The following is a 17,260-nucleotide window of genomic DNA, read 5'->3' on the forward strand; positions in this document are numbered from 1 at the left end:
TTCCTCCTCTTCCTTTTATTTTTTTCTCTTCCTCATGAATGCTTGTCTTTGCTCTTCCATAACATGTCTAATTGGCTTAAGTTTCACACACACACACACACACACACACACACACATACCCTATTGAGATTTTATCTGGAATTGCATTGTATCTACAAATTTGGGGAGACTCCTTGACATCATTCAGTATTGAAACTTCTGTGAACATATTATCTTTCTTTTTATTTTTAAAAAATTTTATTTATTTATTTGACAGAGAGAGAGAAAGCACAAGTAAGGGGAGCAGCAGACAGGGGCAGAGAGAGAAGCAAGCTCCTTGCTGCTCAGGGAGCCCGATGCAGGGCTCAATCCCACGACCTTGAGATCATGACATGACCCAAGCTGAAGGCAACACTTAACTGACTGAGCCACCCAGGTGCTCCAAACATATTATCTCTTGTTTAAGTGTTCTTTAGTGTTTGTTTTTTTTAATTTCTTTTTTAAGTAAGTTCTATGACCAGCATGGGGCTTGAACTCATGACCCTGAGATCAAGCGTTGCATGCTCTAGCCAGACAGGCACTTCTTCTTCAAGGACTTTTGGGGCTAGGGAAGACGGTGAGGGAGAGAGAGAATCTCAAGCGGACCCATGCCCCATGGGGCTCAACTGCAGGACCCAGAGATCACCTCCCGAGCTGAAATCAAGAGTTGGACGCTCAATGGCAGGAGCCATCCAGTCACCCCTCTTCAATGTTTTTAAAAAAATATTTTCTTCATGTAGGTGTTGCCCGTCTTTGATTTATTCCTAGGTACTCGGTATTTAATTTGAAGCTATTATAAGTGGTATCTTAATATTAATTCTCTTTATCCCTGGAATGTAGAAATACATACTTTTTTTTTAAATGCGACTTTTAAATTAACCTGTTTAATTTTATTAATTGTAACAATTTATCTGTAGATTCTTTTGGATTTGCCACATACATAATAAGGACATCATCAGTGAAAAATAACAATTTGTTTCTCCTCATTTAATCGTTAGTCCTTTTATTTTTCTTGCCTTACTCCACTGACTAAGGGCATTCAGGGGCAATAACGTATATTCTTGCATGCAGCGTACTTTGAATCATTAAGTCCTTTTCCCTCCAGCTCACAGCCTTGGAATTATTAGTCGCCTGCTGGAGGGTCAGGAGTAAGACGTCCACACTCTCCTTTCAGCTACTGCAGGGAGTTAAGACAGAGCGTCTGCCTCCCTTAAGCTCATTTTCCAATCCAGGAGAAGCCGGCAGCTTCCTCTGGTTGCCGCGCAACGGCGTCGTCCTGCTCCAGGAGTAGGATCAGCCCGGCTGAGAAGCACGTGCCGCCTCTTCCGCATTCCCGGACTACATCCCCCATAATGCCGCGCGCCGCGATCGGCTGGTCTCCGAAGTGGGGGAAGGGCCAGGACGGGCCGGGAGGCGGAGCGGAAGCGGACTGCGAGGGACGAGAAGAGTAGAATATCCACGAGCTGGGAACCACCTCGTCCGTGATTCTCAATCTTGGCCTTTCTCCATCCCGACCTGGAGGCTGGGTCGCGAGCGCAGGACGCAACTGACGCCTGCTAATCGACTTTCGTTGCGCGCCCCAGCTCGGGAGCCCGTTGGCGGCGGCGACAGTGACAAGAAGCCCACAGGCAAGGTAATGGGGAGGGGGCGAGAGCGAAGCGGGGGGTGGAGGCGACTCCGCCCGCCCGCCCCGCGCCTCTCGGGTATTCCCCTCAGGCCCGGCGGCCGCCCTTCCTCCGCCGTGTCCCGCTCGTGCTCCCCGCCCCACCCGGGCCGCTGCCCCCAGGTGTCCGCAGAGAACCGGCTCGGGATCTGCCCGTAGCCCGCGGCCGAGGAGGCTCTTTGTCCCTGCCCCTCCGGGTCTGACCGCCGTGGCCCCGTGGGCCCCGGGCGGAAAACCGAGCGAGACTTGGACTGCTTGATCCGAGCGGGGCGGGCTCGGTCCCGTGGCCACTGGCGCCGGGGAGCGACCGACCTGGTGCAGGGATGGAGGAGCACCCGCGCGGCAGCCGCGTTCACTTCTTTTTCTGCTTTTGACAGCTCAGCTCTGTTCTACTTTGAGGGAGAAAGTCAAATGGCCCCTTTTTTACCCCCTCTTCAAACTCAGCTCTTGGGTGACTGGTAAGGATGAACTTAAACTGCTGTGTCGACTGTGACTTACTTGAAATCGGTACTAAGAGTGGCTCAGGCAGCCTGGGTGCCCATCCTGATCGAGGCACTGCCTGGCTTTATGACCTTGGTTAATTAAAGGTTCTAAGCCTGAGTTTCCTCATCAATCAAATGGAGATAACAGTACACACCTTTAAGTTGTTGGAATAAAAAATAATGTGCTTACAGTGCCATTAATTCCTTTGATGAGAAAAATCCTTTGAATATGATACTTTTATTATACTGAAGTGGCCTCTGGATTTATGAGTTTTGTGCTTTTCTTTGTTTAATGATTAGCACCCTAGTTTGTGTGTTCTTCACTTAATACCTTGTTCACCTTAAACCTTAGAAAGGAATTCCTTTAAAGTATGCTGTCTTCTTAATTTCCACTGTTTTAAGATGGCTGAGAATGTTCTTAGGAAATTGATGACTCTGCCTTTCTGTGGATCAGCTCTGGAGATACAAGGACTTATTCTCACTGCCCCCCCCCCCCCCCAGCTGTGTCCTTTGGGAGAATCCTTAGAGGAGCTTAAATGTTTGTTTTGGCAGAGTAAGCATCTAGGTGTTCTGCAATCCTGACGTGGGGCTTCACTATCTACCTTATGTCAACTTTTTTCCACTGCTCTCTACAGTTTCTCACTGGTTAATAATTTTACCCCTTTGGGATTTTTGTTTGCCAATGGTAGTTTTGTTCCCAGAGCAAATTGAATGAATGCAATAAAATTTATAAGGAGTGATTTGAAACATTTCACATTAGTTCCTCTATAGTTTTGGTTCTTGCACTGTTCTCTCCTGGTTTTTACTGACATTGGTGATGAGTTTTTCTTTTTTTAAAGATTTTATTTATTTGAGAGAGAGAGAGAATGGGGGGGTCAGAGGGGGAAGCAGACTCCCTGCTGAGCAGGGAGACTGATGCAGGACTCGATCCCAGGACTCCAGGATCATGACCTGAGCCGAAGGCAGTCGCTTAACCAACTGAGCCACCCAGGTGCCCATGAGTTTTTCTTTAAGGAAAGCCTTATGGTCCTTCATTGATTTTTTTTCATTGAAAATGTCTGTTATGGGGGCACCTGGGTGGCTAAGTCGGTTAAGTGTCTGCCTTTGGCTCAGGTCATGATCTCAGAGTCCTGTGATCGAGCCCCGCATCAGGCTCTCTGCTCAGCGGGGAGTCTGCTGCTCCCTCTCACCCTCCCTCTGTGCTCTCTCTCTCTCTCTCAAAAAAATAAATAAAAATCTTTAAATAAAAAAAAAGAAAATTCTGTTATGTACTACTTTGGGTTCAAACACTATTATGTGAAGTAACAAGTCCCGAGTAACTCTGTTTTTGAATGTACAGTTATAGTGGGAGAAAAGCCAGTAGGGCCTGATGAATTTTCTGTCATGTCTTCAGTGACTGATGCATTTAAAAAAAAATTTAAGAAGAAAAGAAGAAATCTGATGAATGTATTTCATAAGGATAATAGAGAGCAAGGAAGTAAGTAAGGGGAAAACTTATTTAAACTGTGGGAGATGACTTACGCATATAAAGATTTTTTAAAATCTGATTCTCTTGGGCGCCTGGGTGGCTCAGTTGGTTAAGCGACTGCCTTCGGCTCAGGTCATGATCCTGGAGTCCCGGGATCGAGTCCCACATCGGGCTCCCTGCTCGGCGGGGAGTCTGCTTCTCCCTCTGACCCTCCCCCCCTCATGTGCTCTCTCTCTCTCTCTCTCTCATTCTCGCTCTCTCAAATGAATAAATAAAAAATCTTTAAAAAAAAAAATCTGATTCTCTTAAAAATATGTGGCAAAAATACTCATTTTGAAAAAAAAATGTTTCTGTGTTGGTGTTGGTGCAGTACAGGACAGAGAGTGATGGACTATGGAAATAGGAGACTTGGTTTTTGTCCTAGCTCTGTCACTATCTGTATAACCTTATGTTCCTTTGTGGTCCGCATTTTCCTCATGCCTAACATAGTGAATTGGTCTGATTCCAAGGACTCTTCTAGTTCAGACTTAATAATGATAAAGGTTTTTAGATGTTCTTTTTTAACATGGTACAAATTAAAATAGGCCCTTTTAGTCATATATTTGTGTTTTAGGGTTTTTTTTATTCCCCACCTCGAGGAAGCGGATGCACATGTAGGAACTAGAAAGCTGCCACAAACAAGCATTCCTCCTTCATGAACTGCACATGTTTTTTCTACATTTTTGACATGCTTAGTTCTCTCTCTCTACTGTGTATCTCTTTTATTTTACTTATAGCCTCTGTTTACCTGTTGTGCCGGTTTCTTTGTAAATCTACTTTGTCAGTCCCCTAATCCAAACTTCATTGTTTCTTTTTGTGAATTCTTTCCCAACATCCTGGTGTTCTTAGGGGCTCTTTTTTTCCCAAGGCCTCAGGCAAAGGTGCCCATTGCTAGTCTAGTTAGCTGTGGAGGGGGAGGTGGGCTCATGTGTCACAAAACATGATTGGTTGAGGCAGTGGGCAGGTGACTGAAATATCTGGTAAAGCCTAATATATTTTATTTATTTTTTAAAAGATTTATTTATTTATTAGAGAGAGCGTGTGCGCGTGCACGCTCGTGAGCACGAGCACGGGGAGCAGCACAGAGAGAGGGGCTCGATCCCAGGACTCTGGGATCATGACCAAAGCCAAAGGCAGACGCTTAAACTGACTGAGCAACCCAAGTCCCTCAGCCTAATATATTTTGGATTAAACTTTTACTGTGGCATAGTGATGGAGTAGCTTCCCTTTTGTCCTATTCTTAACCCTGAATTACTTTACCCATTTTCTTTTATCTTTGTACTCTTCAGAGCTATTATCTTCTCTCTTTTCTCCCAAATATGCTGTCTAAAAATGATCTGTTACCTTGAGTCATGTTTCTGTATTTTAGCTGGAATTTTAGTGTAGCTTCTCTCAAAGCAGTTCACATTTAGAATTTTAGACCTAATTAGGAGTGGATGGCTGTGTTTTCTGTTAATTTTTTCCCCTAGATATTAGCCCTGGGCAATATTGTGTAGAAAAAGTAGTGGCTCAGATGGTTAAGCGTCTGCCTTTGCCTCGGGTCATGATCCCGGAGTCCTGGGATCGAGTCCCGCGTTGGGTTCCCTGCTCCTTGGGAGCCTGCTTCTCCCTCTGCCTCTCTCTCTCTCTCTCTCTCTCTCTCTCTCTCTCATAAATAAAAACTTTAAAAAAAAAAAAAAAGAAAAAGTATTTTAAGAATGGGCCTTTCCCCCTGAAATTACATTCCGAGGTCAAGTCTGTGGAGGACTTCTTTCTGAGTCTTTTTTTGGAGAGAACTGGCTGAACCTCTGTTCTCTGGTGAACATACTGTGTCTTTTTGTAAAGTATATCTGCTTCTCTAACTGTAAATTACTTGGGACACTAATAGGCACTGATTCTTGTAGCACCTTTGGCTGAGCGAGAGCTTCTCTCCTTGCTAGTTGCTGCTATTGCTATTAACTAGTTAGTTGATAGTTACTTTAGCTATGGTCATAAACAAGTGCAAAAAGCAGAGCATTGAATAAATGCAAAAATGGGATTTGAAGGGGAGATTTTTTTTAGGTACGATTATCATCTATTATTGTTTTTAATGTTGCTATTGCAGTGTTTCCATAAAAAATACAAACAAGTATTTCAAGACAGGCAGTGTGAAATGAAGTGTTTTTAAAATTTTTGACTGCAACCCATAGCAAGAGATCTGTTTATGTCAAGACTCCATAGATACACAAGTGTGTGAGTGCATGCATGTGTCTGTGTAAGAAAAAAAATATAGATATATAACTGAAAGAAAACTGACATAAAATCTGTAGTGTGTACAGTCTACTTGGATAGTTTCTATTTTATCTTGTTTTTTTTAAAAAGTGCTATTTGCAAACTGTTAAGTTGATTTTTGTTCCTTGCTTTTGAAAAACACGAGAATCCTGGGTGCCTGGGTGGCTCAGTTGGTTAAGTGACTGCCTTCGGCTCAGGTCATGATCCTGGAGTCCCGGGATTGAGTCCCGCGTCGGGCTCCCTGCTCAGTGGGAAGTCTGCTTCTCCCTCTGACCCTCTCCCCTCTCATGCTGTTTCTCTCTTTCTCTCTCAAATAAATAAATAAATAAAATCTTTAAAAAAAAAAGAAAAACACGAGAATCCTGTGCTGAGAGTTTGGATGCCTAATTTCCCCCATTTGTTTGCTGGTGGGTAGTCATTAATCCTCTGTGCTTCACTTTTCTTTTCTTTAAAATGAGGGTGATCCTCTGTCTTGACTGTAGTAATAATGTTGAACTAATATATTTGTCTTTAGGTCCCTGGCTAGGGAGAAACCACTAAATATCTTGCTTAAATATCTAGTTGTTTGTTTGCCTGTTTGCTATTTGGTAAGTGGCATAAAAGAACTTTGAACAGATCTTCGGAGATTATTGGGATGGAGACGTTAAGGCCTTTAATAAATATGAAAACCAAGAAAAGAGTTTCCCCCTTTTTTCCTTTTCTACCTTTTTGTCCTTTGACAAGAAATCTTTTAGAGTTTGAAAATTTCTATTTAAAATGCTTAGTAACTGGGCATCTGGGTGGCTCATTCCGTTAAGCATCTGACCCTTGATATCAGTTCAGGTCTTGATCCCAGGGTCGTGAGTTCAAGCATTGGGGTACATGCTGGGCGTGGAGCCTACTTAAAAAAAATTGCTTTATAACCATTTTAAGTTAACACACTGGCAGATTGCTACCTAGATTTTATTCCATATCCCATCTTACTGCACTGCCCCCTTCATATTAGAAAATGGTAATAGGAATATATTTATATATTTTTCTGTGCAAAAACACTATGTCAGACTATTACTATTCCTGTATGTTACCGAACAGTGGAACTGCCATTCTTCTAAGCAAAGGGAACACAAAACTTTCTTTGCTTGTGAGTTTCTTTCTGTTCACTTCGGACCATTTCTCCAAACCAGGCCATTCCATGCTGGGGATTGGGAATCTCTCCCATTCTCATTTGTTTGTACCGAGGAGACTAGGAATAAGGAATTTACTGCCTGCTCCCAAGATTCTGGTCAGAAAAGAATTCTAAAGGTTTTAGTTAGAAGGAAATTGGAACCAGACTTTACTTCCTCTTCTTATTTATTTTTTTTCAAGATTTTATTTATTAATTTGACAGAGAGAGACAGCAAGAGAGGGAACACCAGCAGGGGGGGTGGGAGAGGGAGAAGCAGGCCTCCCGCGGAGCAGGGAGCCCGATGCGGGGCTGGATCCCAGGACCCTGGGATCATGACCTGAGCTGAAGGCAGACGCTTAACGACTGAGCCACCCAGGCGCCCCATCCCCTTCTTTTTTAGATCAGACCTCCCTAGAGGGCCTTACTTGACCTGATACTTAGACTCCTCAGATATCCTCACATCACCCTGTTTGTTTATTTTCTCTGTAGCAGTTTATGACAAGCTGAAATTGTTTCTATGTTTGCTTGTTTATTGTCTCCAATTGAAACATAATCTCCACAAGAAGAATCCTGTCTTGTTTCACCTTTCACATCTCCAGTTTCTGGTACATAGTAGGTACTGCAATAAATATTGTGAATGAATAAGCGAGCAAAGGAATGAGTAAACCAAGTTGTTCATGCTTTAAATGAAATTTTGTAAAGATTGTTGAGCATAGGCCTTTATGCAGCCCTCCCCACCCCCAAATTCTTTTTTCTGGAAATATTTTTTTTTTTTTTTAGATTTTATTTATTCATTTGTGAGAGAGACAGAGAGAGAACAAGCAGGGGGAGAGGCAGAGGGAGAGGGAGAAGCAGACTCCCCTCTGAGCAAGGAGCCAGATGCGGGACTCGATCCCAGGACCCTGGGATCACGACCCGAGCCGAAGGCAGATGCTCAACCATCTGAGCCACCCAGGCGCCCTGGAGATATGTTTTTTCTTATCAGTGTCTGCTGGTCATTGTGAAGATGTTTCCATCCAGATCTTGTATTTATCTGTGCTTTATATTTTTTCTGTTGTTTTTTGCTTATGTAAAAAAAAGCTAAGCTCTAAAATTTCTTAAATCCTTCTTGCAGCAACTCTGTAATAGTTTGATTTATGGGAATAAAGTGTATTTGAAACTTTAATGTGCCCACTTGATAATTTAATGAATAGTCCAAGCATATATTTTCAGAATTTTAGGGTCATTGCTCTAAACTGCCATTACTGTTTTCTGTTTCTTTTTTTTTGTTTTTTTAAAGATTTTATTCATTTATTTGAGAGTGAGAAGAGAGCACAGACTGGGGGGAGGGGCAGAGCGGGGGAAGCAGACTCCTTGCTGAGCGGGGGGGGGGGGGGGGGGGACTGGATTCCAGGACCCCCGAGATCACGACCTGAGCTGTAGGCAGATAGACGCTTAACTAAACCACCCAGGCACCCTCTGGTTATGTTCTTTTAAAGCAAAAGAGTACAGTTCATTCAGTATTTACAAACCTAGCCTTTCTAGTGGAGGTAAAGAAAGTAGTATGGTATAGAGAAAAACCTAAATGGTGAGTCAGGACCTGTCTTCTAGATCAATATAGTTTCTGCCATTAACTGTCTCATTAGGCAAGATATCCTGGGTTTTCTTTCATCTGAAATGTCAGGGGATTGTAATAGATTACTTTTCAGGTTCATCTAGCCCCAAAATGGATAATTGGAGATACTTTAATTTTATCTTGAAACTTCCAACATTGCAGGGAGGTCATTGCTGCCTGGGAGAAGGTGGGGTTAGACTCAGGCATGTGCTTAAAAGTAAACTCTAAGTGTCTCCACTGATTGTTCCCTGGGCTCTGTGGGAGTCGTGGCGGCAGTGTAGGGCAGGTTACTGGTGCGCTTAGGAACATGGGACTGTGGGGCAAGGCTCCTGACTGGATGAGAAGATGGGGTGTGTGAAATCAGCTGATGCAAAGTAATGCGCGGTGAGAGAAGATCAGCATGGACTGGGTAATGTGATGAGGTTTTGAAATCCTTCGGGTGAAGGTAGCGTTTAAAGAGATACTCTTGTCTCATTTTCGGCTATTTGGAAGATGAAGTCTTCTTCACAACAGTATGCCATTATATCATCTTTTAGGACTGGGTAATTCTTCAGTAACTAATACCAATGAAATATTTCATGCTGTCCACAAATTTTGAGTAGAAACTTGTTCAAACCTGTGGCCTCTCTGATAGCTGTTAGCTAACTGAATGAGAGGATGTAAGGAAACATGCTTCATAAATAAAAATACATGTAAACATAAGGTGTTGTCATGACCATGGTATGAGACAGTGAGAAGACTGGCTTGATTGGGGGAGATATTTTTGTGACTAATGGGAAATAAATTTGCCTTTGGGGACTGGATTATGGAGGGCCATGAGAGCTAATCAGAGGAGTTTTATTTAGGTCTAGTAAAACATCTCCTGTATTAGCTCAGATAACTCAGATTATCAAGAATTACTGTCATTCGGACACCTGGGTGGCTCAGTCATTGTCTGCCTTCAGCTCAGGTCATGATCCCAGGGTCCCGGGATCGATCCCCACATCGGGCTCCCTGCTCGGTGGGAAGCCTGCTTCTCCCTCTGCCTCTGCCCCTGCTTGTGTTCCCTCTCTCGCTGTCTCTCTCTGTCAAATAAATAAATAAAATCTTAAAAAAAAAAAAGAATTACTGTCATTGCTGCATTAGTACCTGGCACTAATAATAAAAGTTAGTGTATATTGAGTAGTATGAGGTGTCATTTCTCTTTACCAGTATTAGGTAGCTACTGTTGTCCGCATTATACAAATGAGGACATCGGGGTCTAGGGAGATAAAGTAACTTGCTCAAGGTTTTAAAGATAGAACATATAATTTCATATGGAGTACCTTGAGGCTGGAGGTGGGGCAGGAGTGGGAGTGCTCCTTTTTGAAGAGGCTACATTTGAGATAAATGATATTAAAAAATGAAAAGGAACAAGCTGTGTGGAGAGCATTCCCGGGAGGTGAATAGCAGTTGTATATAGACCTTGAGGTCAGAAAGAATTTGGTTTGTCTTGCCTGGTGTGGCTGTAGCACAGCACAGTGAGCAAGTAGAAGTGGTGTGAGATTAGGACAAGAGAGATTAGGGCGGAAGTCAGATTTTGCAGGGCGTTGTGGCCTGAGGTAAAGAGTTTTAATTTTATTTTAAGTGCAGTGGGAAACTGTTGAAGGGTTTTTAAGCAGGGGAGTGATGTGATATGACTTTGTGTGTGGTAAAAAATACATCACATAAAATGTACCATTTGAACCATATTTAAGCATACAGTTCAGTGACACTAAGTACGTTTACGAGGGTGTGCAAGCATCACCATTATACATCTCCAGAACTTTTTCATCATCCCAGAGTAAAACTCTGTACCCTAAACTTTAATAGTTCTTTTTTTTTTCTTAAAGATTTTATTTATTTGACAGAGAGAGAGAGATAGCGAGAGCAGGAACACAAGCAGGGGGAATGGGAGAGGGAGAAGCAGGCTTCCCGCAGAGCAGGGTGCCCGTTGCGGGCCTCGATGCAGGGCTTGATACGGGACTCGCCCCCGGGACCCTGAGATCATGACCTGAGCTGAAGGCAGATGCTTAACGACTGAGCCACCCAGGCGCCCCTGTACTCTATAAACTTTAAACCATAACTCTCCATTCTTCTCTCCCCAGCCCCAGCCCCTTGGTAACTACCATTCTACTTTCTGTCTTGATGTGTCTCACTGTTCTAAGTTCCTGTATGAAGTGGAATCATACAATATTTGTCTTTTTGTGTATGGTTTATTAACTTAGTATTTTTAAAGTAGGTTCCATGCCCAACATGGGGCTTGAACTCCTGACCCTTAGATTAAGAGTCCTGTGCTCTACCGACTGAGCTAGCCAGGTGCCCCTTAGTATGATGTCTTTAAGGTTCATCTGTGTTGTAGCTTGTATCAGAATTTTTTTCCCATTTAAGCCTGAATAATATTCCATTGTATATATATACACCACATTTTGTTTGTTCATTTTTTGGACACTTGGGTTACTTTCACCTTTTGGCTATTGTTGAATAATGCTGCAATGAACATAGGTGCACAGGTATCTCTGAGTCCCTGCTTTCAATTATTTAGTGATTATACCCAGAAGTGAAATTGTTGGATCATAACGGTGATTTTGTGTTTAATTTTTTGAGGAACTGACGTACTGTTTTCCACAGTGGCTGCACCATTTCTCATTCCTATCAGTAGTGTACAAGAGTTTGAATGTCTCCACATCTACCAACACTTGTTTTTTTGTTTTGTTTTGTTTTTGATAAATGTTATAAAATTTTTTTTGATAAATGTTGATAAAAGGGGAAGAAAGATCTTTTTTCTCTACCTTCTTAGGTTCAGTAATTAAACTGACAAAAGCCAGACTAACAGGAGGAAAAGGCTTTTTTCATATGTAAATGAGGGCCATTACAGGAATGAAATGAAAACCCGAAGAAGCAGGTAGGCCTGAGAGCTTATATATCATTTAGACAAAGAGCCATAAATCGTGAAGACCTGACAAGACAAAGGAAAAGGAGTTAGCTTCTAGAGGCAGTAAATTGTGAAAAGGTAATATGTGGGGGAAACTAATGGAATGTACGGGTTGTTTAAGATGTACTTGTACAGATTTGTCTCAACATCAACTCCCTGTCTCCCATGATGAGAATGTTGTCACCTTTCTGATTTGAAATTCTTGGAGAGCAAGGCAGGGAACACTTCCTGCATCTGCTGTTTCTTAGTCATCTTCACTTCCAAATAATCTTTATACCACAGTGGCGTACTTTAGGGTGGTATACTCTGATGCCTTTCCTATCCTAAAAATGGGTATGAAGTGGTATTTCATTGTGGTTTTAATTTGCATTTCCTTAATGATTAGTAATTTGAGCATCTTTTCATGTGCTTATTATCATTTTCATATCTCCTTTGAGAACCATTGGAATTGTGACTATTCAAATTGTGACTTGTTTTTAAAAGAACATTTTGGCTGCTCTGAGGACAGTGGCTTGAAGTGGGGTTGGAGAGGAATCTGGGAAACTACTTGAGAAACAGCTGCAGGAATCCAATTGGAGATGATGATACTTGGACCACACTCCTTTGCCTCTTCAGATCTAGTGCTCTACAGACAACTTCATTTGAAATGTGTCTCCTCTCCTTCATTCTTCTGCTTTGGGGCCATATACACTCTAATTCCTTTTGTAATCTCTGCAGTTGCCTAAGAGCTTTCCCCTGGGGATCCTAAAAATATTTATGAGTCTATCTTAGGTCAAAATGATGATGATTTTGTTTTTGCCTTTATTTATTTATTTTTAAGAGATTTTATTTATTTGAGAGAGAGCGAGTGAGAGAGAGTGCATGAGCTGGGGGGTGGGGGCGAGTGATAGGCAGAGGGAGAGTAGACTCCCCGCTGAGCAGGGAGCCTGATGTGGGGCTCAATCCCAGGACCCTGGGATCATGACCTGAGCCGAAGGCGGATGCTTAACCGACTGAACCACCCAGGCGCCTCTTGTTTTTGCCATTAAAAACTACTTGGGCCAAATATGAAGTTTGACTTTTTAGTCTTTAGTAGACAATTAATATGGTGGCCTAGAAGTTGGGATGAAAAAGTTTTCAGGGTGCCTGGCTGGCTCAGTCGTTAAGCGTCTGCCTTCGGCTCAGGTCACGATCCCGGGGTCCTGGGATTGAGTCCCACATCGGGCTCCCTGCTCGGCGGGAAGCCTGCTTCTCCCTCTCCCACTCCCCCTGCTTGTGTTCCCTCTCTCACTGTGTCTCTCTCTGTCAAATAAATAAATAAAATCTTTAAAAAAAAAAGTTTTCAGATTGTACACTATTTTGGTTGAGAAAGGACTCTGGTAAATACTGTGCTCAATTGTAGCCTGTTTTTTTCCCTCCCCCTTACCCCTTCCTGTTCAGGGTCATTATAGGTAGGTCCAAGGAAGAAGCCTCTGTCACACCTGAAGCACTGACTTGTAACATGAATTTGGTGGTCCTACTTGGAGCGCTCATTGCTGCTTTATGAAGAAATTTGAGATTTGGAGAGTGGTTCCCATTCTTTGCTGCACATTGAAATAACCTAGGGCTCTTTTTTTTTTAAAGATATTTATTTATTTATTGAGAGAGAAAAAGCACAAGAGAGTATAAGAGAGTGGCAGGGGGAGAGGGAGAAGCAGGCTTCCTGCTGAGCAGGGTGATCCCAGGACTCTGGGATCATGACCTGAGCAGAAGGCTGATGCTTAACCGACTGAGCCACCCAGGTGCTCCTAACCTAGGGCTCTTAAAAACCAAACCAAACTAAACCCAGACCAACCGCACCCCACCCACACCCCACCCCACCCCACCCCACATCCCGTCCCGTCCCATCCCATCCCATCCCATCCCATCCCATCGACATTTAATTTAATTGGTATGGGGTGTGACCTGGCATGGGGATTTGTAGAAAACTGTCCAGGTGATTTTAATGTGAAACATTATGAGAAGAGACCCAAAGGCATAATTTTATCGTTTTGGGAATCTCAGTCACCTCTACTGGGCTTGCTTGGAATTACTTGTGGAAATGAACCCTTAGAGATGGAGGAGCAAGATGGCAGAGGGGTAGGAGACCTAAATTTCGTCTGGTCCCAGGAATTCAGCTGGATAGGGATCAAACCATTTTGAACACCTACGAACTCAACAGGAGATCGAAGAAAAGAATAGCAGCAACTCTCTGAACAGAAAAGCAACCACTTTCTGGAAGGTCAACTCAAATCAAAACATACTCTTGGGATAATGCCCAGGTTATCCTGTTTGGGAACAAATGTGACATGGAAGACGAGCGGGTCATCTCAACAGAGAGAAGCCAACATTTAGGAGAACAGCTTGGGTTTGAATTTTTTGTAACAAGTGCCAAGGATAACATTAATGTCAAGCAGACATTTGAGCGTCTTGTGGATATCATCTGCGGATATCATCTGCGACAAAACATCTGAGAATTTGGAGACGGATCCGGCCATCACTGCTGCCAAGCAGAACAAAAGACTCAAGGAAAGCCCTCCTCCACCACAGCCCGACTGTGGCTGTTCATGTCCTCCCCCCACACACAGGCAGCTTGAGGGGGCACATCACCAACAAACAGCATTTATAAATGGTTGATTAACCTTCATTTCTACTGCCTAGTAATTATTTGAGGGAAATCTTTGATGTCAATGGCTCATACACGCATTAAATTTGTGGGAGATTTCCTGTGTTAATATGTGGCGAATATGTGATCTCAACTTTGTAAGGACTATCCATCTATAAACATCTAGTATTTAAATGTTAAAAAAAAAAAGAAAAAAGAAATGAACCCTTAGAATAGTTTTCAGGCCTTCTTGGGTTGCTTCAGAGAACGCTCATGGGCCTTTGAACTGCTCAGCCCTATGTCAGGTATTAGCCGGCTCCAGGCCATCTTTTTAACTTGGAGAAGGCTCCAGGGTGTTTTTTCTCCTTAATAGCTCTTACACTCACTTTATTCCTTGGTGTCATTTTGTAGTTTCCTAGTGTAGAGTGGGATAATGGTTCCCAAGTTCTCACCTCTTTGCTATTCTTAAAGATATCCTTTTCATGTAAAGTGTTTAACTTTGGGCGCCTGGGAGGCTCAGTTCGTTAAACTTGATTTCTACTCAGGTCACAATCTCAGGGTCTTGAGATGGAGCCCCAGGTCAGGCTCCATCTCAGTGGGGAGTCTGCTTGAGGATTCCTTCCCTCTGCCCCTTCCCCCTGTGTGTGTGTGTACACTCTCAACATAAATACATACAACTTAAAAAAATTTTTAACTTCTTATCACTATAGAAAAACGTGTAACAAACACAAGCAAGTTACAAAGCATGTGACTATTTCACTGTAGTAGTCCCTATAAAGCTTCCTGACTTCTCTCTGAGATGGGCTGCTTTAGTTGAGGGCAGTGGTGAGCCAGACACATTCCATGGAGAGTCAAGGCTATGAAGACCTTTCTTTTTTTTTTTTTAAAGATTTTACTTATTTGAGAGAGAGAGAGACAGAGTGAGCACACAGGCAGGGGGAATGGCAGAGGGAGAGGGAGAAGCATGCTCAAAGCTGATCAGGGAGCCGAATGGAGGGCTTGATCCTAGGACTCTGGTATCATGACCTGAGTGGAAGGCAGACGCTAAACCGACTCAGCCACCCAGGCACCTGTATGAAGACCTTCATATAGGCCTATTTTCTGAATGTAATAGTCAGCTAGTATACAGTCAATATAGAGCAATAAGAGGCTCTTTATTTATCTTTGGGACCCCCACCCTGAGAAACACTAGGTTTAAACTAGGCTTTCTTGTTCCTTGGGATTTATTACTTTGGGGGCATATCCTCCTTAGCTAAGTTTCTGCCCTGTCCACTATCAGGGTGTTTTCTCTCAGTGTCTAGTGTTCATCCTGCCGTTCGCTCTTTAAGCAAAGTTCATGGTTAAGTTTGTACCGGAGGAGGAGCAAGATGGTGGAGGAGTAGGAGACCTGGATTTCGTCTGGTCCCAGGAATTCAGCTGGATAGGGATCAAACCATTCTGAACACCTACAAACTCGACAGGAGATCGAAGAAAAGAATAGCAACAACTCTTTGAACAGAAAAGTGACCACTTCCTGGAAGGTGAGAAGCTCAGAGAGGTGAAGCAGTGGTCACACCTGCTTCTTCCATTGGACATGATCCTGGCACTTTGGTCCCAGACACAATTACCATGGAGTTCCATTAAACCCAAAATAATAAAACCCTGAACTGAAAAAAAAAAAAGTTTGTACCTAGTTGGAGGGACTTGTACCTAGTTGGAAGGACTTGTACAGCTTGTACCTAGTTGGGAGGACTTTACCTGTTAGAGATTACATTCCCTGTGTTTGACTCTCAACCCCACCTCCCTCCCTGGATCTCCTGTTCCCCGTCTAATGCCGTTATAGTCTTGGGATTTGTCACTTTGGTGGAGTTCTCTAAAACCTATGAGTTCTAGTAGGGCTGGGTTTAAGGACCTTTTGTAAAAGAAAGGACAGACCCTGAATGGAGATAGAGGTTCTGAACTTGTGGGCTGGTAGCTTTTGCCAAAGTTCAGGCAAGTGAGGTCTGTGGCCTAGCTAAAAATCTTAGGCAGGTTAACTACCTCTCTAAGCTTTAATGTGGTCTTTTTTTTTTTTTTTTTTTTTTTTAATGTGGTCATCTTTAACTTGAGAATAACAACATCTTTCTTTTGAGGTTATTGCAAAAAAAGAATGAAATAGCTGTTGCGAAGTGTTTCCTTCCACCATAAGAACTCAGTGGTTGCTCATGGCTGCAGTTGCTGCTGTTCCTATTTTATTGCCGTTGCTGCAAAAGAGCGGCATGGGTTCAGGGCCTGAGCTTTGAATCCTATGTCTACCACTATCCATTTGTATGACCTTGGACAAATTATTTAACTACTCTTTGCCTCAGTTTTTTTCACCTGTTAAGTGAGAACATTATTAATGTGGGAGTTGTGAAGATATAATGAGTTAAATCATATAAGGAGCTTAGAGCAGAATCTGGTACGAAGTAAGTGATTGTAGTAAGGCTGTTATTTAACTGAAGTACCCTCTTTGCCTCTGGTTTTGGCTTTGGATATGTATAGTGACCTAAAACCTTCCAGGCTGTCATTTTAACCGTTATTTGCCAAAACACCTAGGAGTCTGTGTTCTTAATTCTCCAGTGATGTCACTTTTCCGGTTTTGTTGTCATGCCAGCTTTAGAAGCCTGTTGTAACTGCTTCAGGGCAGATACCCAGTTGGTCCTTCTACTGGGTGCTGACACACCTACAGGTCAGACTTGAAAAGACATAGGAGCCAGTAAAGAAAGATCTCTAAAGAAGAATATATTTAATATATGTGTGTAAAGAAATTCTTTTATTTTATTATTTTTTAAAGATGGTATTTATTTATTTAACAGAGAGACAGCGAGAGAGGGAACACAAGCAGGGGGAGTGGGAGAAGAGAAGCAGGCTCCCCACTGAGCAGGGACCCTGATGTGGGGCTCAATCCCAGGACCCTAGGATCATGACCTATGAGCTAAAGGCAGACGCTTAACCGACTGAACCACCCAGGCACCCCAGAGAAATTACTTTAAAATTATCTTAGGCATCCAGAACTTGCACTTTCTGAACTCAAATGTAAAATCTGTAGAAAAAAATATTAGGTTACA

At 42.9% G+C, this 17,260-nt stretch overlaps 1 protein-coding gene across 7 annotated transcripts in view; it reads left to right on the forward strand.

Moving 5' to 3' along the window:
• The window catches only part of CCDC126 (coiled-coil domain containing 126), a 113,606-nt gene that overhangs the window by 62,586 nt on the left and 33,760 nt on the right, over window positions 1-17,260 (forward strand). The window contains exons 1-2 of one of the 7 annotated variants that reach the window (XM_025873026.2): window positions 1,367-1,651; window positions 2,059-2,139. The exons of 1 other annotated variant lie outside the window; for it this stretch is intronic. The gene's annotated coding sequence lies outside the window, so the exon portion shown is untranslated. Of the gene's footprint in view, window positions 1-1,366; window positions 1,652-2,058; window positions 2,140-15,690; window positions 15,713-16,794; window positions 16,948-17,260 lie in introns of those variants that run through there. 5 more of the 7 variants (XM_025873024.2, XM_073898970.1, XM_073898971.1 and 2 more) reach the window with 5 other exon arrangements.

Source organism: Callorhinus ursinus, unplaced genomic scaffold, assembly GCF_003265705.2.
Source record: "Callorhinus ursinus isolate GAN/ISIS: 27379988/994484 unplaced genomic scaffold, GSC_fseal_2.0 scaffold12, whole genome shotgun sequence".
In the NCBI taxonomy this organism is placed as follows: domain Eukaryota; kingdom Metazoa; phylum Chordata; class Mammalia; order Carnivora; family Otariidae; genus Callorhinus; species Callorhinus ursinus.